At 44.3% G+C, this 26,503-nt stretch overlaps 1 protein-coding gene across 1 annotated transcript in view; it reads right to left on the bottom strand.

Moving 5' to 3' along the window:
• Window positions 1-8,194, bottom strand: part of LOC124721457 — a 251,326-nt gene extending 243,132 nt beyond the window's left edge. Inside the window, exon 1 of the mRNA XM_047246443.1 lies at window positions 8,046-8,194. The gene's annotated coding sequence lies outside the window, so the exon portion shown is untranslated. The remainder of the gene's footprint in view (window positions 1-8,045) is intronic.
• Between the last annotated feature and the right edge of the window lie 18,309 nt (window positions 8,195-26,503).

The following is a 26,503-nucleotide window of genomic DNA, read 5'->3' as shown; positions in this document are numbered from 1 at the left end:
ATCCTGCCTCGGGCATGGATGTGTGTGATGTCCTTAGTTTACTTAGGTTTAAGTAGTTCTAAGTTCTAGGGGACTGATGACCTCAGATGTTAAGCCCCATAGTGCTCAGAGCCATTTGAACTATTTGAAGCTTTTAATGATTCCGGTATTAAAAAAAACATTGCTGTGATGAACACTCATTTTTCCCATATATCTACAAATATTAAAAAGCTTGAAACTCACGATTTGGCGTTGAATGAATCTGTTCAGTTAATGAATAAAATGACTCTGGTGAACTCGTCACTGCCAGAGACATTCCCAGGAAAACTTGAAAGTTTTCAAACATTTTAAACAATAACCCAGGTTTTGAACCCTTGTGCCAAACAGTTTTATTAATGGGACAGGTGAACTTTTACCAGAAACTGGGAGTGCCAACATAGCACCCAAATTCAAATGCTGCCCAGTTACCTCAGCTGATGTAGAACGGTCCTTTTCTGCTTATAAAAATGTTTCGGGTGATCGAAGACACAATCGTCCTACCGAACATTTGAAACAGTACTTGGTCGTTTATGTTTACAATAGTATAAAAATGTAAAATAAATTGTAAATGGTGCTTTGGTCCAATAGTATTAATTGAAAGTTAATACAGTTCAAAACAATCATGATTATATGTTTTTTAAATAAAATATTACCGAGTTTTTGAGTGTGCCCCTCCGCGTGCGATATATCTCGAAGTTGGTCCTGTAGCTGCGACTCACTCGCATCGCATCCACTTGTTACCGACAACAATAACAAAGAAAGAACAATTCTTTAAACACCGTATGCCTCCCCATTTTGCAAAATTTTAAAAAATAATCCCAGAAAGACCCCCTTCCTACCCTCTACCAGAAAGTATTCAGAAAAATCAGAGTTCCGATTTTTCGCGTGGCCGGCGCCCTTCCTCGTAACTGATATGCACAGGTTCGACTTTCAGATATAATGCACGCAGTAACTACCATATTTTTTTATTATTTGATCTTGCACACTGCGACACTTTTCATGCATTTTTACGTATTTTTCATGCATAGTTGCATACATATTTTAGGGTTTTTATGATGCATATAATCCGGTCTCTACTTATTAAATAATAGTCCCGCAATAAGAAGACAGTATTCTGAAACATTTTGCACGAGATTTCTGTAGACAATTATTATTCCTATGAAACCAAATCTGTTACATTCCGGTTTAAATTAGATCTGCATAATCCGTGGACAGCCTACACACATGGTGTTTCACAATTCCAATTCAGTTTTCTAGGGGTTGTAGAGGGAACTTAGATAAAGCTTTGGTATGGAACCGATGTTCAGAAACGTGTCGTTTGGATATAAATCGCTTTAAAATTTCCCCTCACCAGGATAAGCACACAAACTGAGAAGAGGGCGTCATCGCCAGTCCCTACTGTAGTAACATCACATACCATTTTCGTCCAATTGCAACAACGGCTGCGAGAAACTGACACGTTCGCAAATAAGAGCGTTGACTGTGGTACTTCACAGATGCGCCGCACCCTAGCCTGTGAATGACGTCCTCCGTCACACAGAAGAGAACCTGACGAGTACACGAAACATTCCCCATGCTATGGGCGCCTGTAGAATACACGGGTCACAGCTCATTATCTCCGCTTTTTGTGATCCGTGAAGCGGGAGATTTCAAAGTAATCCGACCTTCATAGGAATTGTGAAACACTTTATATCTCGAGAACAGTCACGGCCACATATCTGCAAGGCACGCCCTATGCTACTTCTGCTCCTAACCATCTCCACACAGAGAACGACTGAGTTCTGTTTGCTAGGAAGTCTTCGTATCATCCCGATTCGCGATCGGATAATCCACCAACACGGAAGCGAATAATCCCAGAGGTAACATTCCTAAAGTCATGCAACATAGTACCCAAAAGTGTCATGTGTGTCCAGTTTTCTGTGGACGCTCTCTCAGTAGTAACATTAAACTATCCCGAACGACTGAATTAGACCAGTCACCACTGAAGTTCCTAGTCTCGCGAACATACCCGGGACATTCAGAGCTTCACGGGCAGCTAAGAGCAGTAGATGATTAATCAAATTACACTGTAAGAAATACTGCAACCAGCTACAGGAAAAGCTTACAACTGCCTAGAATTCCAGCAGACGAAAACAGCTGCGGTGTTCTCCAAGCAAAATGGATAACATGATGATTAATCAATCTTTCGAAACTGCATCCGCTTGTCACTGACTTCAGAAAAATGGTGGTCCAAGTACAGGTACGGGCGGTGTTCTCCAAGCAAAATGGATAACATGATGATTAATCAATCTTTCGAAACTGCATCCGCTTGTCACTGACTTCAGAAAAATGGTGGTCCAAGTACAGGTACGGGAAACTGCAGGATCATAAGGGGCTGTGATGCTGCTGACCCCCCACCTCCCAGAACAGTCTCCGATAAATTTAAACATGCTTGCACAACCATATTGGTGTTCATTCGAAATATATGCTTCTTCATAAGGACAGTTCTTCGTGAATCGACAATTCTGAAACGGCCATGTAAACTCCAATTAAATCTTGATATTCGACAGTCTGCACATTACTTCAGGCAAAATAAAGCAATGCTATTAAACCTTAACTTTTACTTGTTTATTCCTCCTGGGAAGATTGGGACCTTCAGGTCCACTCTTACATTAAACCAAACATCCTGAGTAAGCTAACATTACAATGTGTTTATTGCATGGAAGGAAGACAAAATGTAGTTAACAGGTGTTAACAGTACTGACCTATCAGGAATTTAATTTGGCAAGTGATCCTTAGACGGCCCATCCGAGAAGAGAAAAATAGTAGTATACATATGGTAATGAATTTATGGTATTTCAGAAATGTCAATCTAAGTTTGTATTAAGTAATTTACTCGTTACTTTCTTTCCTAATGCAAGTAATGATATCTAACAAATGCACAGCAGTAGTACATAAGGAATTAAGTTTTGAGACTAAATTAACTAGTCTGAAGAAAAAGAAATAATAGGGTAAGATTAGCAGAGAGAGAGAGAGAGAGAGAGAGAGAGAGAGAGAGAGAGAGAGAGAGGGGATTGACAGGCGCTACGAAGTTAGAAATGACCTGGGAAAACATCAGGTCGCGCAGGTTACGCCACCTGTACACTCGATATGTACGGAGCCAACATTACAATACCCCAATAAAATCAGAGTGTTAAGAGTCCAGTTTATGTGGTTCATATTGCTTTACTGCAGAATTCTTTAATACAAGAATTATCGCATTTTTATGGGTACTCAAAATACTGCGCCAGAAGCTAAGTAATAAATACCTGTACATGAACAAGCAAGATAAGGGCTTTATGTCACTTCCCTACCACGAAAAGGTCATTCGAGACTTATATGAAAAGCTCCATTCATACGTTATGAGAAGGGGAAACGCAGGAAGAAGAGAATTAACGTAATACGTTCTTGAGAGCGTAGTAGTCAAGTACGGCCAACCATGCATAAAATAAATGTGTAAATGTGTTATCAGACTCTTCGAGTACTTAACGTGTAGCCGAGCTATGCTGCTGGGCACGGAATCTTAGCGACTCTACCTAGCCGACCAGAGCAGCCAGTAATCCATAATGGCCACCAACGCGAGTTCTGTTTATAGTAGACAGTTTTCCTCCACCATTTCTACGAATTCTAGACACATATTCCTATTTCTCCGTCGTGAAATTCAGCACTTAAGCTGTAACTGTGGAAAAGTCTAGATTTCAGATAGTCACTATAGTGGCACTGCAACAGAATTCTAACCACCAAACTGTTGCATCACGCAGGAGCTAAGCTTCTGTAAAAAGTGCTATTTCAACGAGGAGAAAGTTCACAAATTTACCACTCAGACGACCCAACACACAAGTAATACTGTTTTATGGAATAATTGTGAGTGGAAATTACCTCTTCACTAATGAGAAAATTTACACAGTAGGGAAATTAAGGCCGAGCAAGGTATTTGTTCTTCAGATATGTCTACACAGAACAAACATTTCCTTGATAATTGCGAAATTATTTATCGAACTTTCTGGTTACACAGTACACATTATTAAGTGTTGCGATTAGAAACGTCAGCACGTTCTTGTCAGAGCTATACAAAGTGAGGAAGCGCAGAAATATGGCGCTCGTGTGGGGCGTTCGAAGGCCACATTCCTCTGGAAGGAGTCCCGCTGGGCCGATGGCACCATTCACGTTCACAAAAACTGGCCAAGGGGCACAGGGAGGATTATCTGCCGGAAGGACAAGCGTCAGCTTTCCTCCAGAAACTTAGTCCTGGGCCTCGTATCTTTCAACGACTCGTTTTACGAGGAACACTTCCGTTATGTAGACAAGACTTGCCTACAGATTGTGTATCTTACGAGCAATCTGTTACAGTTCTAGCCAACCATCAAGAACAGGATCCAAGCCAATTCGTCCTGAGTAAACTGTCACTGCGCTGTGTAGGTCAGAGTGCCTTTCGGGAAATAGCCGTTTCAGTGAGTGAAGGCAATGCAATAATGTTCATAACGGTCAGGTGTCAAGCTAAACTCAAAATTCTCTTAAAGAGTTTGGCTTAGGACAGGGAATTCCATTAGGCTTCCTTTCCACGTAAAATATAAGGTCTCAAATGGGCCGGGAAAACCGGTTCGTAGCTGTGAAGCAGACAGGGGCGAACAACCGGCCTGCAATGTGATATTGCAAGGGCGAAGGATTTTCCACCAACAGTAATGGCCAATACCCGTCAACTTCCGGCGGACGTACGATTTGTAGATATTTAGCATAACAATTCCTCGACATCTTTTCCTACTTCTTTGTGGCACCGCCCTCATTAGGCGATTTTATTGTAGGTAAATGCAAGGTAACGACCACTACAAATAAGAATAATCCGATATTATTCTATTACAAATTTAGTGGCGAACTTCTGGAGGTCACACTTCGTTTAAATATCGAGGTGTAATACTACAAAGCGATAAGACGTGTCCTGTACGTGAAATTAGTGTTAGGGAAGGTGAATATGGAACTAATTTGTTGGACGAGTTCTCGGACACGCACTGTGCGATTGTATAAGAAAACCGAATGCAAATTGCTAAAATTACCGACTAAGAGTCCTGCTCAGGCGACCAGAGCCTTTATAAAGGGCATTGCAGCAGATTGGAAATTGAGAGAGACACCGATGGACTTTTAACAGCCTACATGACGAAATATGATGGGGAACCGAGGAACTGTTAGAAAGGTGACGTTTTTCTCGCGAAACTGTTGGGGAAATTTACACAATCGGCATTCGAGGCAGACAGTTCTGGAGCTTCCGTCATATCGTGCATACGTGCCGTAAGAATAAGAAATTGAGGATGCTTTGTGAGGCAGACAGACAGTGACTTCCCAGGCTCTATACGCCAACTAAACATGCCGCAGTCGTTCATACTGACGTAGGCGACTCCGCCATACACTCCCACACCCACGATTATTCATCTGTCTTCTGTTCCTTCCAAAGTTCGTTTGATTTGAAATTATCCTTACCCGACTTATTTTTGAACAGTCCTCCCTTTCGCCTCTTCTCTTCATTTTAACTTTCATTCCTCCTCCTATTAAATTATCTTTGTCTCTTAAGCACAAGCATTCTAAGTCTCTTCAGTTTGTACCTTTATCGGGCTTATTTTCAATACAATGACAGTAAACAGGATGTATCAAAATTTAGTTAGGTCTTCAGGTTTTGATACGCCCTGGCAACAAATATATCCGATACAACAACAGCTTTATTCTCTGTCACCTGGTAGTCAACATTTTGTAGGCGGTATCTATCAAATCAGTGTAATCCTTCACATTTATTATTTTCCTTCCATTAACGAATAGACTGTGGCGACTGCATTTTAACACTAACACTTAACTACTGTTTTTGGTTGATCTACATAGTAAATCGAACTGTTATATACCCAGAGCAGCAGTTATCCGTCCGAATATTGCTTTTATCATGAAAGAGCTTATTAGGTACGACGTACAAGGTTCAACGAGAAATCAAACCATGCAGCATGTTTTATAAAACAAAGCCTTTTCAGCAGCGCAAGTCACCGAGACTTTAAATGGAAGTTAAAGCTTGTGTGCAGGTCTTTGAATAATTAGGCTGGCGCTCCGTTACCTAATCTCCCCTACTTCTACTCTGCTTTAAGCATAAGTCTAAAATCTCTACTCCGACCATCTTTAATCTGTAACTCTAAATATATTTCGAAGAGAACAGTTTCTACGTTCTATGTTCGTGGCCTAAATTGATTGTAAATCTACTGCGCGGAAATAGGAGATAATGATCTGAGAATTTGTGATCAATACCTGAAAAAATATCAATCGCCAAGCATCTAGTTCTATGCTGCAGTAGCTATGGTATTCAAAGTGAAACCACCACATGAAACTATTAAGGAAGTCAGAAATCTGATCCATTGGAAGACTCTGAAGAAAATTTTATTTTCCCCCGCGAACTAGACAGCTTACAGAATCAAGCAGGGAGCGATGTTTCTTAGCAGCGCCGATTAGCATACGGAGGCATGCAAGTTTTCTTCCCTCACACTACTACCAAATTGATTTGCAAATGACAGCAGTACCTAATCACCCTTTAACACAAATCTTATGCGATTTGCGTAATCACCAGTGACACTAACATGTAACCCCTGCCCCTACGCTAACGCGGAATATCAAAATTTTTGCTAAACTGAACTGCTTAAAATTGGCGAAAACCTTATGACCTTCCTTGTATCCTCCTTAGCCTAATGAATGGAAAACTTGCTGTATAATCCACCACAGAGACGAGGGACTGATCGGCCAAATCATTTAACTCGCGTAATTTGGCGATCAATTCTCGAAAGCCAAGTTAGATTTATTGCATGTCCTACGTCCCAACAGAATGTTTTTCAGAGTCACGTTGATCGATTCGCCTCCTTTCAGCCCAAGCATCTTACGCATGAGAGCATCAATACCACGATAAGGTATTAAAAGTCCGTTGCTTTCAAGTTCTGTAAATTACTCAGAGCAACTTGCTACGAAAAGCATATGGACCTTTGCTTTCTGGACACAGGCCGTACGTGACAAAACTAATAAAACACACACACACACACACACACACACACACACACACACACACACACACACTCACTGGTACGGCTTTAAACATTTCTCCAGAGTTCACATCCGAATACAGCTATTTTTTTCTGCTCTCAGAACAGAGAGCGGGGTCTGCGAAAAGCAACAGGTGAGCTCTTAACAGTGCCATCTCTCCAGTAAAACATTCTTTTAGACAAGTAATGGTTTACAATCCGCTCACAGAATTATAAAATGCAACACATATCAGTTTACAAAAACTGTATGAAGAATTTGCTGTTGCTAATTGGGATTACATAGATACAAAATCTGCTCATGTATTCCACAAATGAACACAACTTTCATTAAAATAATTTGACATCGTCTACACTATGGGACGCGGGTCTGAAAGTTATAATTTCAAAAAGAAGAAAAAGAAAACACGTGGAAAAAAATGGCTATTTGGGTCCGTTGAGAAGTTCAAAATATTGCATGAACTTGTTGCATGAACTAAATATCGATTCGTTTAGTGAGAAGGCACCAATATTTATTATGGGATAACTGTCTAGCAAGTCGTCATCAGCATCCCATAAGTAATTGGTTCTGTCAAGCAAACTAGTTCGTCTAGTATTTTGAAACTGTTTTAATAATAATCACATTTTAAAGAAAGGGCTTTTTTTGCTCTTATCCTACACTCACACATATAGTTCTTTATTTAAATGAAAAGAGCGCTTGATTACGCACTTAACATACTCCATTTAAACTTATCGGAACAACATACAAGCGTACAGCGATTAAAGATTAATGCAGTTTGCTGCGTTGCTGTCAGGCGCTCTAACAACAAAAAGAGAGCCCGGCAGTGATGACACACGCGCTTGGTCTATGAACTTTGGAATGCCGGCAGATGTTTGTGTGCCATGCAACGAAAAAGCGAGTAGTCTAGAGAGCGACACCAACAGCTGTGCAAGAGAATGTTTGCAGGCGACGCTCACCTGGTACGTCGGACGGATACATGGACGCTGAAGCAGCTGCTCGACACGAAATGTGGTGCTCTGGAGCGAGGATACTACAAGGATGTTGCAAACACAGCGATGCAGGCGGCGGCCATCTTGGATCGCGTACAGCTGCTGTGGAGTCCAGCGGAATACTGTTAGCATGGCCGCGCTGGAGCGCTGGTGTTATGGGCCGGGACCCCCACCACCAGCCGCCTTTCCCAAGGCGACAATGCGGCGGCAGCGACGGCGGCGCCCCAACAGTAGCGGGAGGTACGCACCGCTCATACGGAAACAATTTTTACTGCCTCACTCGTGATTTATTGAACTTCAAGTAGGTTTGAAAAAGAAAAGTTTTGACAGTAGGCGGTCATCGTCAGATGCCTACGGGTCTTGCTGTTTTAAGCTACTTACATCCTCCGCAAACCATTTTACAGTGCATTGTGGAGCTTCGTGCCGATAGTTTTAAGAGGGGCAAGGGTGCGCACTTACGGTTTTATATTATATATTATATATAATATTATATATAAAATGTAGACTGTCAATGGCAAGGAAAGCGTTTCTGAAGAAGAGAAATTTGTTAACATCGAGTATAGATTTAAGTGTCAGGAAGTCGTTTCTGAAAGTATTTGTATGGAGTGTAGCCATGTATGGAAGTGAAACGTAGACGATAAATAGTTTGGACAAGAAGAGAATAGAAGCTTTGGAAATGTGGTGCTACTGTAGAATGCTGAAGATTAGATGGGTACATCACATAACTAATGAGGAGGTATTGAATAGAATTGGGGAGGAGTTTGTGGCACAACTTGACTAGAAGAAGGGATCAGTTGGTAGGACATGTTCTGAGGCATCAAGGGATGACCAATTTAGTATTGGAGGGCAGCGTGGAGGGTAAAAATCGTAGAGGGATACCAAGAGATGAATACACTAAGCAGATTCAGAAGGATGTAGGTTGCAGTAGGTACTGGGAGATGAAGAAGCTTGCACAGGATAGAGTAGCATGGAGAGCTGCATCAAACCAGTCTCAGGACTGAAGAGCACAACAACAATACATTATTTATTAATTATATTTTTACGTATAATTATAATATAATATTATTTATTATATATTATTTATACAAAAACCACTCCGTCTACAGGCCACAAGTGGCCCATCGGGACCACCCGACCGCCGTGTCATCCTCCGAGAAGGATGCGGATAGGAGGGGCATGGGGTCAGCACACCGCTCTCCCGCTCGTTATGCTGGTATTCTTGACCGAAGCCGCTACTATTCGGTCGAGTAGCTTCTCAATTGGCATCACGAGGCTGAGTGCACCCCGAAAAATGGCAACAGCGCATGGCGGCCATAAAAGTGCCGACCAAGCCCGACAGCGCTTAACTTCGGTGATCTCACGGGAACCGGTGTAGCCACTGCGAGGAAGCCGTTGCCATATATTATTTATATATTATTTAATATTATAGGGTTTACTATTTTACTGAAGGAGACTTCACGAATTACAATTATATTTTAACTGCCATTTTAACTGACTTAATTTAAACCGTAATTCGCACTAAGTAAAAAATAATGCAAATGTGGCGTATTACCCGACCTTAGGGTAAGAGCGCATTTCTAGTGGGGTAAATTTGCTCATTGTTGTTAAATGGTAAAACATATGTACCATTCAGTTCTTCTTTTTTATTTCATTTATAGCATACATAAAAATAATTTACCTTGTCTCTCAGCATATAGTTACTTTTGATACTTTGATTTAATGAACAATTCTGTGGCCTGTGAACAAAAATCTGCAAAAATTTTCCAGCTGAAGGAAAACCTGTTTAACAGAGATCACAAATGAAGTATCCAGAACCTCCACACCAAGAGCAGGATTCATGCCACCACTCCTCGCACTTAAGACATTGAATCCAGCCTTGTGTTGTGTTGGTGGACAGCTTGGACAGTGAAAAGTTTGTGGATTTTCCTTCGACGTGTTGAAGTTTTGCTTTTCTTTCTTTCTTTCTTTCTTTTCTTATTTTGGCTTTATTTGAATCAAACAGTTTCCTCTTTTGTTTCTTTATTTCTTGTTCTGTTGATTGGGATTCATGTTGTTCTCGATTGCGTCCCAGATACTGTTTCTGACTTCTCCCCTTTCTTCTGTCTTTTTTATTTATCTTTTCCTCTTGGCAAATGATTTTTTTTTTTGGGGGGTGGGGGGAAACTGAAGTACTTCGTGCTGCTTGTGGTTCATTTATAGATGTCTGTGAACTTTGGTTCTGGAGAGATCCAGCTTCAACTGTGGATGCATCATTAAATTTATCACTTTGTCTTATAACGGTCGAAGGCAGGAAATCATCTTCGAGGAATATTTGACGATCGATTGGGTAAATGCCGCATATCTTGAACGCTTTTGTTGCCTTCGTCTTAGTGGCCATCTTTTGACTAGAGTTTCCAAACAGTTCAGCAATAAATTCTTGTGCAAATACATATCCAGCGTGATTAGTTAGCCACTGGTCGCATTCTTGTGAATAAAAGTCCATCAGCGGCTTGAATAACCAGTGATCCAGTGACTGTAGTTTGTGGTTGCTGTGTCGAGAAATGATAAGAACACGAATGCTACGGTCTGTGAACTAAAGAACGGCCTTCAGACACAAATGTGATGAGTGATCGTCCAGAATTAACAAGACTGGATTTTCTTGCGTCGGCTGTGTATATTTCTCAAAATGTTGTAACCAAGTGAAATACAGATCTCAGTCGATGTATCTCCCCTGCAGGTCCGGGGGTTAGAATAGGCCCGACATATCCCTGCCCGTCATAAGAAGCGACTAAAATGTGTCTCACACTTTTCGGCCCCATGAGTTCAGGTCCCATTCTAAATTCTTCAGAAGTGCGGGCCACATGGGGAAGGACGCCTTACGTGGTGCACGAGTGCCCTTAGATTCGATCTCCTGAACCTCTTGTCATGGCTTTGCATCTCCACCTGCAATTCAATTATTTCGGCGAGGACACTCTCCGGGGAATGTCATCTTTTTCCGTTCACCCCCATGACAATACTGGACTTCTCTGCGCCCAATAACCAGCACTGTAGCCAGTCCGTAGTGGGGTCATCATGTACCTATTTGGTGGTAGCCCCCTGACAACACAGGGATCACACTGCTGATGACTGAGCTGTAAACTCCTCACGTATACCAAGGAGTCGACGCCTGTCTTCCTGGGGCATCAGGACTCCCGGCAACAGCCATCATGCGAGGTGGCCTTTGCTGTGGCTGGGTGGCGCCCATTGCGGATTACCCGCAATGAATCGCACTAAGTCATGTCTTGCTGGTCTCTGTACGGCGCCAGCAGTCACTAAAAATGGTAAGATCGAGTACAATGCTGGCAGATATGACCCTAAATCGTTTTCCTCTCTCGCTACACCATGGGAGGAATGTAGGGCTACAGAAAGAAGAGAGCCATATTTGCCTCGGTATTTAGTCTGTAGCAGAATGGACGGGGACTCCTTTCTACCTACGAAGCCTCAATTTTTTGTTGAACATCTTGAGGATAAGTTTGGGGAAGTGACAGCGCTGTCCAAGATGAGAAGCGGTGCAGTCTTGATTCAGACAGTATCCCCAGCTCAATCACGGGCTTACTCATTTGAGACTGACTGGGTGATATTCCTGTTTCCATCACTCTCCCATAAAAGCCTCAACATGGTCCAGGGGATTATATTTCATGGCGACCTCGTCTTGCAGTCTGACGACGAGCTCCGCGCCAATCTAGAACGGCGGGGTGTTCATCTCATCCGGCGCGTATACTGGGGACCCTAAGACAACAAGATTGCTACCAGTGCCTTCATCTTGGCCTTTGAGGGTGATTCATTGCCTGAAAAGGTCAAGTTGATAGTTAACTGCTGTGACGTTAAACCATACATCCCTCCCCTCATGCGGTGCCTTAAGTGCTAGAAATTCGGGCACATGTCTTCCCGCTGCACTTCCAGCGCCACATGTCGAGACTGCAGACGTCCACTGCATCCAGATACTCCCTGTGCGCCTCCTCCCACTTGTATCAACTGCGGAAAGCAGCATTCCCCCTGCTCGCCAGACTGCACAGTACTCCAAAAGGAGCGGAAAATCATTGAGTACCCTCTCTCCCAAGGACTCCACTTATGCCACAGCGGACACTTGCCAGTGGCTAAAGGATCCAAAAGCTGCTGGACAAAGAGCTTCACGGTCTTCCTCTGCGCCTGAAGCTACTTTGGAGAAGTCCTCCCAGCAAGTCCCTAAAGTGAAGCGAGAGGGCAAGCAAACAAAGAAGTCTGCTAAGGAAAACGACACTCCAGTGGCCCCAACACCACCACTCCCTACCAGTTTTTCACCTGCGGATGAGGTGGAGATCTCATCGTCCCCTGAGGACCTGGAACTCATTGATGCCTCATCCACAATAGGAATGGATACAAATATTCAGTCGGTGGCAGCAGATGATCCTGAGGCATAACTGGCTTCCTTGCATGCTTCATGCCTTCCCAGCCTCACGATAACGTCATACTCCAGTGGAATTGCGGCGTTTTTTTCCACCGCCTGGCTGAGCTATCGCAACTGTTAAGCTTTACACCTGCTTTCTGCATTGCCTTCCAGGAAACCTGGTTCATGGCAATGCGGACCCCTGCCCTCTGATGCTATAGAGGATATCACAAGAACCGTAGCGACTATAACAGAGTGTCAGTTGGAGTCTGTGTCTATGTCCTGAACTCAGTATGCAGTGAACCTGTGCCCCTTCAAACGCATCTTGAAGCGGTGGCTGTCAGGATAAGGATGATGCAGGAAATAACTGTCTGCAAAGTATATCTTCCTCCAGATGATGCAATACCCCTGAAAGCATTGGCTGCACTAATTCATCAACTCCATAAACCTTTCCTACTTTTGGGAGATTTTAACGCCCATAACACCTTTTGGGGTGGCACTGTGCTTACTGGCCGAGGTAGAGGTGTCGAAATTTCCTGTCTCAACTCGAACTCTGCCTCTTAAATACTGGGGCCCCCACACATTTCAGTGTGGCTCATGGCACCTACTCGGCCATTGATTTATCCCTCTGCAGCCCAGGACTTCTCCCATCTGTCCACTGGAGAACCCACGATGACTTGTGTGTTAGTGACCATTTTCCATCTTCCTGTCACTCTTCCAGAGCCATTTCCCCGGACGTCTACCAAGATGCACTTTAAACAAGGCAGACTGGGAAGCTTTCACTTATGCTGTCACCGTTGAATCTCTCCCACATGGTTCCATCGACGTGGTAGTTGAGCATGTCACTAGAACGATCGTTTCTGCGACGGAAAACACGATTCCTTATTCTTTAGGGCGCCCCCGGCGAAAGTCTACTTTGGTGGTCGCCGGAAATCGTGGAGGCCATTGAAGAGCATCGGCGAGCTCTACAGCGACATAAGCGGCACCCTTCCCAAGAACAAGTAATAGCTTTTAAATGGCTCCGTGCCCGCGTTCACCAGCTTATAAAAAAACGGAAACAGGAGTGTTTGGAGAGAAACGTCTCAACCATTGGGTGCCATACGTCACCTTCCCAAGTCTGGACGAAGATCAGACGTGTTTGTGGGTACCAGACCCCGACAGGTGTTCCTGGCATTAACATCAACGGCGTGTTATCTACCGACGCAAACGTAATTGCCGAGCACTTTGCTGAGCCCTATGCTCGAGCCTCTGCATCGGAGAATTATCCCCCAGTATTTCGCACCCTCAAACGGCGGATGGAAAGGAAAGCCCTCTCGTTCACTGAACGTCACAGTGAAGCCTATAATGCTCCATTTACAGAGTGGAAGCTCCTCAGCGTCCTTGCACATTGCCCCGATGCAGTTCCTGGGCCAGATCGGATCCACAGTCAGATGATCAAACATCTCTCCTTCGAGTACAAGCGACATATCCTCGTCATCTTCAACTGGATCTGGTGCGATGGCGTCTTTCCATCGCAATGGTGGGAGAGTACCTTCATTCTAGTGCCCAACCCGGTAAAAACCCACTTGATGTGGACAGCTATCGGCCCATCAGTCTCACTCCCGATTTTTATCCAAAATTTCTTGTCTCTCCGTACGTGCCATGTCCAAGTTGGTGCTTCCCATAGCCGCCCCCCCCCCCCCCCCCCCCCCGCATGTCCAGAAGAATGGTGTCCCACAGGGCTCTGTATTGAGTGTATCTCTATTTTTAGTGGCCATTAACAGTCTAGCAGCAGCTCACCTCTGTATCCAGACGACTTCTGCATTTCATACTTCTCCTCCAGTACTGGTGTTGCTGAGCGGCGCCTACAGGAAGCCATCCACAAGGCGCAGTCATGGACTCTAGCCCATGGCTTCCAGTTTTCAGCCGCAAAGTCGTGTGTCATGCACTTCTGTCGGCGTCATACCGTTCATCCAGTACCAGATCTTTACCCTAATGACGATCGACTCACTATAGTGGGGACATATCGATTCTTAGGACTGGTTTTCTGCGCCGGAATGACGTGGCTTCCCCATCTTACTCAGCTGTAGTGGATGTGCTGGCAGCACCTCAATGCCCGCCGAGTCCGGTGACCAGCGTTCTGGTGGAGGCCAGAGGCCCTCCATTGAAGGTTAGTCGTGCCAACTGCTCGCCAGTTACGTTGCACACATTCGTAATTCTCCTGAGCATCCGAATAACCGTCTCCTTTTCCCATCCACGGTGGTTCCTCTCCCGCATCGGAGGCCGAGGTCAGGGCTTACGATTGCGGTTCGCGTCCGATCTGTTCTGTGTGAAGCGGAGTCCTTACCTTTACCACCTATACTCGAGGTCCATTCATGTACAGCTCCATGGTGTACACCTAGGCCGAAGCTTCGCCTGGACCTTTCACATGGTCCTAAGGACTCAGTTAACCCCGCAGCTCTCCGCTGTCACTTCCTCTCGATTCTCGACATGTACCGGGACCATGGAGTGGTTAACAAAAAAATGGTTCAAATGGCTCTGAGCACTATGGGACTTAACTTCTGAGGTCAGCAGTCACCTAGAACTTATAACTACTTAAACCTAACTAACCTAAGGACATCACACACATCCATGCCCGAGGCAGGATTCGAACCTGCGACCGTAGTGGTCTCGCGGTTCCAGACTGTAGCGCCTAGAACCGCTCGGCCACTCCGGTCGGCTGGAGTGGTTAACACCGACGGCTCGATGGCTGATGGTCACGTTGGCTTCGCGTATGTTCATGGAGGACATATTGAACAGGACTCCTTGACAGGTGGCTGCAGTGTTTTCACTGCAGAGCTGGCGGCCATTCTCGTGCTCTTGAGTGCAGCCGCTCATGCTCTGGCGACTTGTTTCTTCTCTGCACGGACTCCTTGAGCAACCTACAAGCTATCAACCAGTGCTACCCACGCCATCCTTTGGTAGCGACCATCCAGGAGTCCATCTATGCCCTGGAACGGTTCAGTCGTTCTGTGGTGTTTGCGTGGACCCCAGGCCTCGCCAGAATCCCACGAAATGAACTTTCCGACAGGCTGGCCAAACAGGCTACACGGTAACCGCTTCTGGATATCGGCATCCCTGTAACTGACTTGCGATCATTGTTATGCCGAAAGGTTTTTCAGCTTTGGGAGACAGAATGGCGTAATCTCAGTATGCACAACAAACTGCCTGCCATTAAAGAGACTACGAATTTGTGGAAGACATCCATGTGGTCCTCTCGCAGGGACTCTGTGGTTCTCTGCCAGCTACACATTGGCCATACGTGGCTAACACGTGGCTTCCTCCTCCGTCGCGAGGATCCACCTCGCTGACACTGTGGCTCAATTATGACTGTCGTCCACATCTTGCTGGACTGCCCACTTTTAGCCCCTCTGCGGCGGACTTTTAACCTCCCTAGCACCCTACCTTCGGTGTTGGGCGACAATTCTTCAACAGTAGATTTAGTTTTACGTTTTATTCTTGAGGTTTTTTTATCGTATTATCTAAGCGTGGGCAACTAGCATTCTCTCAGAGGCCGCCACCTTCCCTCCATTTCAACTCTGTCACACTTTCTTTGCATTTGTTTGTCTTGGTGGTCGTCTTTTCCCTACATGTGTTCATCTCGCCTTGTCTTTTTGGGGTGGACATTTTAATGTGGTGCAGAGTGGCTAGCTCATCCTCTTTTATTATTGTGATTAGCCAGCCCAGACCATCCGCTCTATGGCTTTAATACCCTCTTCTACTTTTCCTTGTGGTGTATGTTTTCCCCGTTTTTTGTTCGTTCCATTCGTTTTCTTTTTAGTTGTGGTTCCCTATTTCTTTTCCCCCTTTTACTTTCTCAAACGTACTTTGGGCGTTTTTGTATCTTGAGCCTTGCTTGCTTCAGGAAAAAGGGACTGATGACCCTGTAGTTTGGTCCCTTTATACCCCAAACCAACCAACCAACCACTCAGTTGATGTACCCAGTGTCCTAACACATAATTAGCGACCCAGGAGGGGCACCATCTTTGAAACGCTTCTTCATCCTTTTCTAACGAAATATTATTGCTGGAGGGACTAACTCTACCCAGCTCCCATACAACACACAACCGTTATCAACTGACCTCTTTCTCCAGATACAATTTTGCGTATGTACTTCTTGCCACATGTTGCAATCACTTCCGGAATTTTGTTAGGAACATTTGTAATCCCCGACTCATCCGTGTCAAATACGCGATGAGGTTCAAATTTATATCTTTCCATTTGCGTCGAAAAATTATCAAAAACCATGCTCGTTTCCTGTTTGTTGAACCCCATTTCACGTCCGAGACTAGGATTCTGTATGATGCGAAGTCTAAGGTTTCGTCTCTGCATGAAATCATAAGTCCAGTCCTTTCGGGCCTTTCTAATATATTTGTCAAAATTTTTTTTAATGCTATTCCTCTCAGAGTAGCCATGAACTAATCTTCTGAAGTCTTTCAGTGTCGTACATAATGTCTATCCAAAGATCTGCAATGTTCGGTGAATTCCAGTTCCTGCTCATTCTTAAAAGTTCTTCCGAACTCTCCCAGGTTGTTTACTCCAAAGCCATGAAAAAAAGTAGGGGCAGGAGTATTAATTTTACCTTTACGTAATCAACAGTCCCCAAAATAAAAAAACAGTATAGATGTAAAAGTATATTTGAAATGGCCTCGTATCTCTTTATGGCGATTCCTGAGGGCAGCATCACCTATTCGAAGCCCTCTCGCTACTTGTAGTTCATATGTCCTATTTTTCAAGCCCTATTTTGTAGCTTCTAGCGTTTCTGGAGTGCATGGCTTCCGTTCGATTTTCCTTTTGAAAACGCTAAATAGAAAAAAAGAGTCTTTGAAGACTACTATCGGTGCATATCTTCCGCCTGTAACGTTCATAGTCATTTCTAGCTTCATATCAACGTTATAACGGGTGGGGTAAGAACGCACTGCGCAGTTTTACTCCACTTACGACGCGTAAACTTGCCCCGTACTACAAGACTGCAGCTTTCGTCTGCACATGGAAACTGCTTGATAGAAATGTCGGTGTGTTAATATGACACAAGACTAGAAATACATCGTAGTACACAATGGAATAAAGTTAAAATTCGTAGCCCAGTATTGCCTGAGTTGTAGCTTATTTCCACAACATAAAACGCAGCCGTTAACACGAGGACAGCCATCAAACTACTGCAACAAATGGTCAACTACTGAGGCTATTTCGTGTTCTGCAGAGTAGCCAACTGCTGGCTTATTAAAACTGAGATATTAGCGTTGCGCAGTCGTACCCGCCGCGCAGACTTACCCTACTCAACTCTATTATCGATTATCTGTCGTGATTAATTTGTTTTGTAGAGAGACGGAAAAATACCTCTGTACGCCCACGTCTCTATCCTTTTTCTGTTGTCCTGCATTGTGGCCTTTCGTTTCACGATAGAGCCACCCATAATTCTCACATTTTAGTAGTAATCCGTTTTGGGTGTTATGTACGTACTATGTACATACATTATCTACGTGTCACATACATACGTACACACATACATGCATAAATACAGACAGACACTAATAACAGTACAACTGCAGTTACAAAGGAAACAAAGCAATTCATTTAGAAATTCAGAAATTTGTACTAAAAAACGCTTAATTTAAGTACTACAATGTTTATGTTCATTTGCCCTTCTGTCGTTCCAGGTGGGTGGGGTCACCCATATAGCTGATACCTTTGTTTGTCTCCGTTGTGCTCCATTATGTTGTTGCTCTTTTTTCCCAATCTATCGGCTTTTGGTTTGTGCCCATGCATCCATTTCAGTAGTCGAAAGACGATGCGACAGTGGGTGTGAGGCGACTTTCATATCAGCAGTGACGATACGAATGTAAGGACAACACAGCACCCAGTCCCTAAGCTGAGAAAATCTCCGATCCATTTTTTTAACGAATACTGATTGTAATGATGCAACAGATTCCAAATCTTCCTTCTACTTCACAAAGTCAACTAAGACGTTTCTCATGTCCAGAGAACCAGTAAACATCTCTTCCACAAGTCTTTCACCATCTAGATGCAGACAACACACACCACAATCGATGTTCTCTCAACCAAATAAAGACAGGAAATGTGCAGAAGCTGTCAACCAGACAATTTAAGTGGGAGGGAATGACTGTCCAATGCTAACGCTCTCCATATTGAATCTTCTTAAATTTCTATGGAGAACACACGTGATCACGAAGGCTGCTCAACACATACTGAGTATTAGTTCTCTATTCAGCCACCAGAGGGCGACCGGTTAGGTCGGCTGCATTCTTGTACTCCAGCCTGGCCAGTTCAAACGGCTCCTGCCATAAGCCGAATGTCACTTGTTCCTGCTACAGGCCACAACCACTACGTGCTCCACGTAAGCTAAGCAGAATCATCCTACGAAACCAGCCACATTTTATCACTGTACTTACAATAAAATACTACGATTGCAGTCTCAATCCGAAGACATTCGACACTGAGTGAAGTACCGGAAATACCCCCTCCTGATGGTTGTGGCTCTGGAAATATGAAAATCTGTATCATTTTTATGGCTGGACATAATTTTCCTTGTAAAAAAAATCTTTCATCCCCCTTACGGCTATTCTCTACTGACAACAAAATACTCCTTGCCTCCTTTTATATTGGCGGGTCTGCCTATTGTGACACCTAGTGATCAATGCCGCTGTACATAGGAATGACTAGATACTTTTGATAGGGTAGAATTTAATTACCTTTATTTTAGTTTCCAGTGTTATGTGATTAGCCAGTAAGAACATGATGGACTGTGTCATGATTACATTAATATACCATAACAATAAAACAGTATTATTGAAGGTGTAATAACATTAAAAGTATAACAACAGTGTTGATGGTAGTATCGTAAGGGTGAGGAAACGCCAAGTTACACCTAGGCTCCGATTCGACGTTGCATTCTATGTACCCCTGTAGCTATAATGATATGAATGTTAAAATGGTGTAGGAAGGCATCGAGTAGGATCATGACGATGCAGCACTGTGCTTTCAGTTCAGGACAGGTAAACCTTAAGACTTTAGAAACACGAAAAATCTGTGGTTCTTGTCAACGTAATAGCTCTCTCAGGCTGCGACGAGGTCTACACAGTAACATACTTGTGGGAGAAACAGTTGCAGCAATCAACACCACCTACTGAGGCAAAGAATATACTGTATCTTATTGACTTCCCTGTTGCAGTATTTTAGAGTCTGAAGATTAGTTTAAGACAGCGCTACACGCTTTTCTATGATGTGCAAATGTCTTCATGTCTGCCCAACCACTTCAACCTACATCCATTTATAGCTTCTTAATGTATTCAAATCTTGGTCTCCCTCTGTAGTTTTTACCTCATCCAGTTCTCCACATCGCTATATTAATATTTTTTGATGCTGCAGGATGTGTCTTATCACCGTATCCCTAATTTTAGTCAAGTTGTGTCATAAAGCTCATTCCTGCCCGATTCGGTTCAGTACTTCTTAATTAGTTATACAATCTACCCATCTAATATTCGGCGTCTTTCTGGATCAGTACAGATCAAAATAATCTATTCTCGTCCTGCCTGTGCTATTTACTGCCGGCCGCGGTGGTCTCGCGGTTCTAGGCGCGCAGTCCGGAACCGTGCGACTGCTACGGTCGCAGGTTCGAATCCTGCCTCGGGCATGGATGTGTGTGATGTCCTTAGGTTAGTTAGGTTTAAGTAGTTCTAAGTTCTAGGGGACTGATGACCACCGCTGTTAAGTCCCATAGTGCTCAGAGCCATTTGAACCATTTTTTGCTATTTACTAAACACATTTCACTTCCATACAGGGTGAACATGAAACAAACCGACAAACTGCAGGAACAGATTCCTGACTGGAAATGGAGAAAAAAAAGGGCCTGTCAACGTGTGTCCGGAAATGCATCGTTGCCACGGTAGATAGCGCTGACGAATGAGAGTTCCTCTGACGACGTGCCGTGTGTTCCTTGTGTGTAGCAGACTGTGTGATTGACGCAGTGTACTGTAAGCAGAATGATCTGGTATTCATGTTGAGAACTAGCCGAGACGGTGTGTGTGTGTGTGTGTGTGTGTGTGTGTGTGTGTGTGTGTGTGTGTGTGTGTATGTGTGTGTACGGCGAAGCAGATGGAAGCAGGTAGCACCAAGACTATACCAAAACAAATACCCTCAGAGACTCTAACCACACAACACAACAGTTGAAGCCTTTTTTTGGGCGTCTGTGTGATCATTGGTCCTTTGAGACAGACGACTGTGCAGAGAGGCAGCGGACTGTGTGTACACCAGATCTGGAGGACCGAGTTGTACAGGATATTGAGGCAGACCCTCGTACAAGCTCCAGGCAAGTGGGCCGGCAACATGGTGTGAGCCGAAGTATGGTTATGTGTGTCCTGTATGGCAACCGCTACTAAACTTATAACCTGAAACGAGTGCACGGATCATCAGCAGCGGATTTCCCTCTACGGGAAGGATTTTGTCCATGGTTTTAGCACCAGACCATCACAGTTATAGGACTTCTGTCATCAGAGTGCGGTATTACATGATGCGACGTGTATTGCATCCCACCGAGGCCACTTTGAAAAACTGTTGTGAAGTGGATGCGACGCTGTACTGTACTGTGTTCCGGGACGAGTTGTTGCACGCCCATCGACCAATTGCGGATACATTTTTATGGACTTTTTTCCTCCACTTCCAGTCAGGAATCCATCCTTGCAGTTTATCGGTTTTATTAATGTTCACCCTGTGTAAGGCTATACCCAAACAAAAACTTTCAGAAAAGACTTCCTAAGACTTGGAAATATTTCTTCGTTTCGTGTTCGGAGAGAACGCAGTTTCGCGCCATTTCTCATTGTTGCAAGCGGGCGGGATCCTGGGTACAAATTATTCGATGCACAGCACTACTGATGAACTAGGGAAAGGTTATTGGCGAACCTGCTTTTATTATCGGCACTGTTACAGTAACAAAAATGTCTTAACACTCGCGGGGTTCGATTAAAATTGTCCTATTTCGACACCAGTGATAAATCCCCTGTAGAAGTTTAACTGCATCCTAAAAGATTCCGAGCCGCGCGGGATTAGCCGAGCGGTCTAGGGGGCTGCAGTCATGGACTGTACGGCTGGTCCCGGCGGAGGTTCGAGTCCTCCCTCGGGCATGGATGTGTGTGTTTGTCCTTAGGATAATTTAGGTTAAGTAGTGCGTAAGCTTAGGGACTGATGACCTTAGCAGTTAAGTCCCATAAGATTTCACACTAAAAGATTCCGACGTACGGCCAGTGGACTGGAGGAGAACGTACACCGTTAACAATAAATATAACGCTACCAACTGCTTCTCTGCATCTTCCGTAGAAATCTCCATAAAGGCAAAATCGGGGTAGCAGTTGAATGCACACATGAACATAAAAATAGATGAAGTTTCCAAGGAAACAAATACGGTTCACTAACGTTAATTAAACCTCGCCAAGCGCGCCTCTTTCCTGAAACACTATGTCCACATTGGTATAAGCTCAATGGTATAATACGAGGCCGCTGCCTTTCAATTACATGCTCACTCACTGAACCGCGACACGCGCCTACAAACACCGGAAAAAAATTGATCAGAAATCCACGCTCGAAGAAGTGAACCCACTTGAAAATTCTTAAAAGCTTTTCGTAGTGCACGAATAAGTTTCCCAACCACTATGAATTAGTCAAGTTTCGAATTCAGAACCCAATCACACTTTCAAACAGCATTCCTACCCACGACTTGGACTTCTCTCCGATTCCTCGATTGTGTTCTCCAAGCCACCCCCGAAATTTTTTTAAAAAATTGAGGCTTTTCAACCACCCAGGCCCGCCATACAGAACGATTGGCTTTTTGCTCGAATGCGTGCAATTTCATTGGTCATTCCATTCCCCCGCTACCAGCACTCCTTTGGAAAAAGTATACAGTACACAGTCTTCCTGAAAATTATTGTGTCTTGTCAGAACTTCTCACTATATTTTGTTAATGATCTTGGAAGTCGGTGGGAAGTCAAAGGAAAGATCTCTAATCCCTAAGCGAGGCTAGTAGGCTGCGATCATAACATTTAGTCTGTATTTTGTATCTCCCGTACAACGCGCTTTGCGCAGATTAAAGAAACCCAACACATCAGCTTTGGGCCTGAAAGGGAGCACCTCTAACTGATGGGGTTCGGGTAACTCCGCTGGGCGCCAGCCCTCGCACCGCTAACAGCCAAGATCATGTTCTCAAGGCTAGTTAGTATCCGAGAGTGATTCGGATTTCCCGCCCGAGTATCGATAAGAGAGAACACGTCGGAGACACTCGGGTCCAGACGACAGCAGCGGTTCGCGCACTGATATATTTCAACCCGGCGATTGCAACCTGTCTCTCATTAGTCACTCAAGTGTTAGTTACACATGATTGAATAGCAAAGTTTAGACCTTGCGTGATTTACGTTTGCGACTGGGTGTTTCTCCCTGTTAACACATACTTACAAGCTACAACGTCGGCGAGCCCCCTGCATATCAGCAATATTGACTGTACATGCCAGCTGTTACCACAGCCGACCAACAGGCAACAACAGGGAGAAACTCGCACAAAAAAATGTTCAAATGTGTGTGAAATCTTATGGGACTTAACTGCGAAGGTCATCAGTCCCTAAGCTTACACACTACTTAGCCTAAATTATCCTAAGGACAAACACTCACACCCACCGATGCCCGAGGAAGGACTCGAACCTCCGCCGGGACCAGCCATACAGTCCATGACTGCAGCGTCTTAGACCGCAAACTCGCACACTAACGCACAAACCGCCTACACCGCCCTTCTGCACTGTGCATCCGGCATATGACCTATCGGACACTAACCGCTGACGAACTCAACTATTACAGATACGCTGATGCCGACCGAGAAAACAACGCCGGTACCCAGCTGCAGCCGAAGAATGACAACGCATCGCAACGTTAAAGGTAACCGCCTGCATGATACTCCACTACTAACTTACCTAACCCTTGTATGATCTGTTGCAGACAGCAAGCCGGCCGGTGTGGCCGAGCGGTTCTAGGAGCTACAGTCTTGAACCGCGCGACCGCTCCGGTCGCAGGTTCGAATCCTGCCTCGGGCATGGATGTGTGTGATGTCCTTAGGTTAGTTAGGTTTAAGTAGTTCTAAGTTCTAGGGGACTGATGACCTCTGATGTTAAGTCCCATAGTACTCAGAGCCATTTGAACCTTTTTTTTTTTTTTTTTTTTTTTTTTTTTTTTTTTTTTTTTTTTTTTTTTTTGCAGACAGCAAGCAATCCGCTACTGCTGTTACTACCCGACCAGACTATCGCAGAGGTTTTTTTTCCCCCTTGTCTCTTGTCTTGGCACATTGATCCCGCCTCTGCCCCTCAAACCGCTACACTTCGTTCAATTTTCGACCCAGTCTATCCCAGATGAGCACGTATTAATGGTTAAGCATAACAAGACGCACGGAAACATCACAGTACCCACATCCTGCGAAGACCTCACTTAGTGAACACTAACCCCTATGCAGAGATGGCAATAGAACTTTCGTGTTGGCGATCATGCCGGTGTGGGCGTGGAGGGGCTCCACCTTATTGGAAACTTCGTGATCTCTCCTGTCATTCGCCTCCGGAACTCTCTATTTCGTTTCGTCGATCTCTACGTTACCATCAGTACGAGTTACCAAAACTGTAGTTGTACCTAACAGAGAAGGATAGAAACGCGAGGCCGTCTATCAAGCAAGATTAAAGGTATAAATAAAGAAACAACAACCAAAAATTTAAAATCCTTCCCACACTGAAATCGGACTGAGCTAATATTTTCTCCGAATCCTCAAAAAAAATGGTTCAAATGGCTCTGAGCACTATGGGACTCAACATCTTAGGTCATAAGCCCCTAGAACTTAGAACTACTTAAACCTAACTAACCTAAGGACATCACACACACCCATGCCCGAGGCAGGATTCGAACCTGCGACCGTAGCAGTCGCGCGGGTCCGGACTGCGCGCCTAGAACCGCGAGACCACCGCGGCCGGCCCGAATCCTCACCCCTTTAGACTGAGAAATGATACATTAAAACTTAAAGTTATGTTCGATGGTGACATATCTTTTTCAGAAATACTGTTCCCGTTGTTGTCGGTCTGTATTTTATATCCGCACTAATTCTGCTGTCGTCAGTTATTTTGCTGCGTGTCCTGTAAATTGCACCCAGTGAAATTTGCACCCAGAAAAGGTCGAGGAAAGGTCCACTAATCCCACTGTCCCAACTCCACGACTTACCTGGAGCCGACCGGTGTGGCCTAGCGGTTCTAGACGCTTCAGTCTGGAACCGCGCGACCGCTACGGTCGCAGGTTCGAATCCTGCCTCGAGCATGGATGTGTGTGATGTCCTTAGGTTGGTTAGGTTTAAGTAGTTCTAGAGGACTGATGACCTCAGAAGTTAAGTCTCATAGTGCTCAGAGCCCGACTTGCCTGGCAGGCAGAAGCGCCAAGGGCCCTCCCCACTCTGCCCTTATCTGATGCCCTGATGAAGAGGACTGGAGACGCAAGAAGTGTAATGCCTAAATTTTTACAATCGGAAGCGATTATAGTTCTTTATTTTCTGTCGGACTCAATAATAATTTTTTTACTTACGAACAGATGTTCAGAAAATACACTGGAAAAGTTAAACCCGAATTACAAAAACCTGGTTTTAAAAATCGTATCTCTTCTACTCGACAAAGCATACTTTAAAATAAAATATGATTTGTTATCGTGGATCAGCATACGGTACGTGTAATGTGCATAAGATGCTTTGTCATTCTAACGAAAAAGCTATTTATCACGTATACAAAGTGAACCAGGATTTCACCGACAAAATTTCACAGGTTGCCCTGAGATATTTTCCACCTATTTTGGTAGCCAGTGATTCGTTATAGAGTAATTACCTTTCGCTACATTTTTTACCCCTTGTACCGCTACTGAATTGAAAATATCTGCACAGCAGTGACACTGTTGATGACATGGGCTGTGTGTCTTGTTTGGAGACAAACTTATTCCATTCACCTGTACAACGGTATGGACAGGTTTACTCATGAAGAATCGGCAGATATGCATCGCGTCTGTGGTTTCACTGAACACAATGGTAAAACGGCACCACGACGATATGCTCAGCTGTTCCCGCAGCGATGGCAGGCCCGTAACAGCAGTTTTGCATCTTTATATAGCCGCCCACGAATAACCTCATCCCTTCGCGTTATTAGGTTTTCGTGATTGCATATTACAGCCTTTTTCACTGTTGTGAAAGCAGTTTTACAGAAACAAAGATAATTCTAGCAACAAAGCCTGTTATGTCATAGTTACACTGTTAATTCGTAACGCGCCACCGGAGACCACGCGTCTTTATACTAAAATACTCAGAAAATATCCCTGAGCAAACTCTGAAATCTTGTCGGTGGCGTTCTGGTTAAACCCGTTTAGGTGACATCAGATGTGCCTAGCTTCTTCTCCCACTCCCACGCGTGTGCGTCCTCTATACGTGACGAAAAATGTGAAAACAATTTTCTCTATAAAAAAATCTACATTTACATCCATACTGTGCAAAACACTGTGAGGTGCATGGCAGAGGGTACTTCCCACTGTACCAGTCATTAAGATTTCTTCCCGTTCCAATCACGTATGGTGCGGAGAAAGAATGATTGCTTAAATGCCTCAGTGGGAGATGTAATTAGTCTAAACTGTCCTAGCTATCCCTAAGGGACCGATCCGTAGGAGGTTGTGGTATATTCATAGTTTAATAATTTAAAGCTGGTTCTTGGCATTTACTAAACAGGCTTTCTCGGGATAGTTGGCCTCCATCTTTAAGCGTCTATCAGTTCAGTTTCATCAATGTCTCCGTCAGAATCTCCCACTAGTGAAACAAACCTGTGATCATTAGTGCTATCATTCTCTTTTCCGTTGAATATAAACTGTTAGTCCTATTTGGTACGGGTGCCACACACTTCAGCAGTATTCTAGGATGGGTAGCACCAGTACATTCTATGTAGTCTCCTTTGTATACTGAATGCATTTC

Source organism: Schistocerca piceifrons, chromosome X, assembly GCF_021461385.2.
Source record: "Schistocerca piceifrons isolate TAMUIC-IGC-003096 chromosome X, iqSchPice1.1, whole genome shotgun sequence".
Lineage (NCBI taxonomy): Eukaryota > Metazoa > Arthropoda > Insecta > Orthoptera > Acrididae > Schistocerca > Schistocerca piceifrons.
The sequence above is the reverse complement of the archived record's forward strand: the minus strand, read 5'-3'. Positions and strand labels throughout refer to the sequence as shown.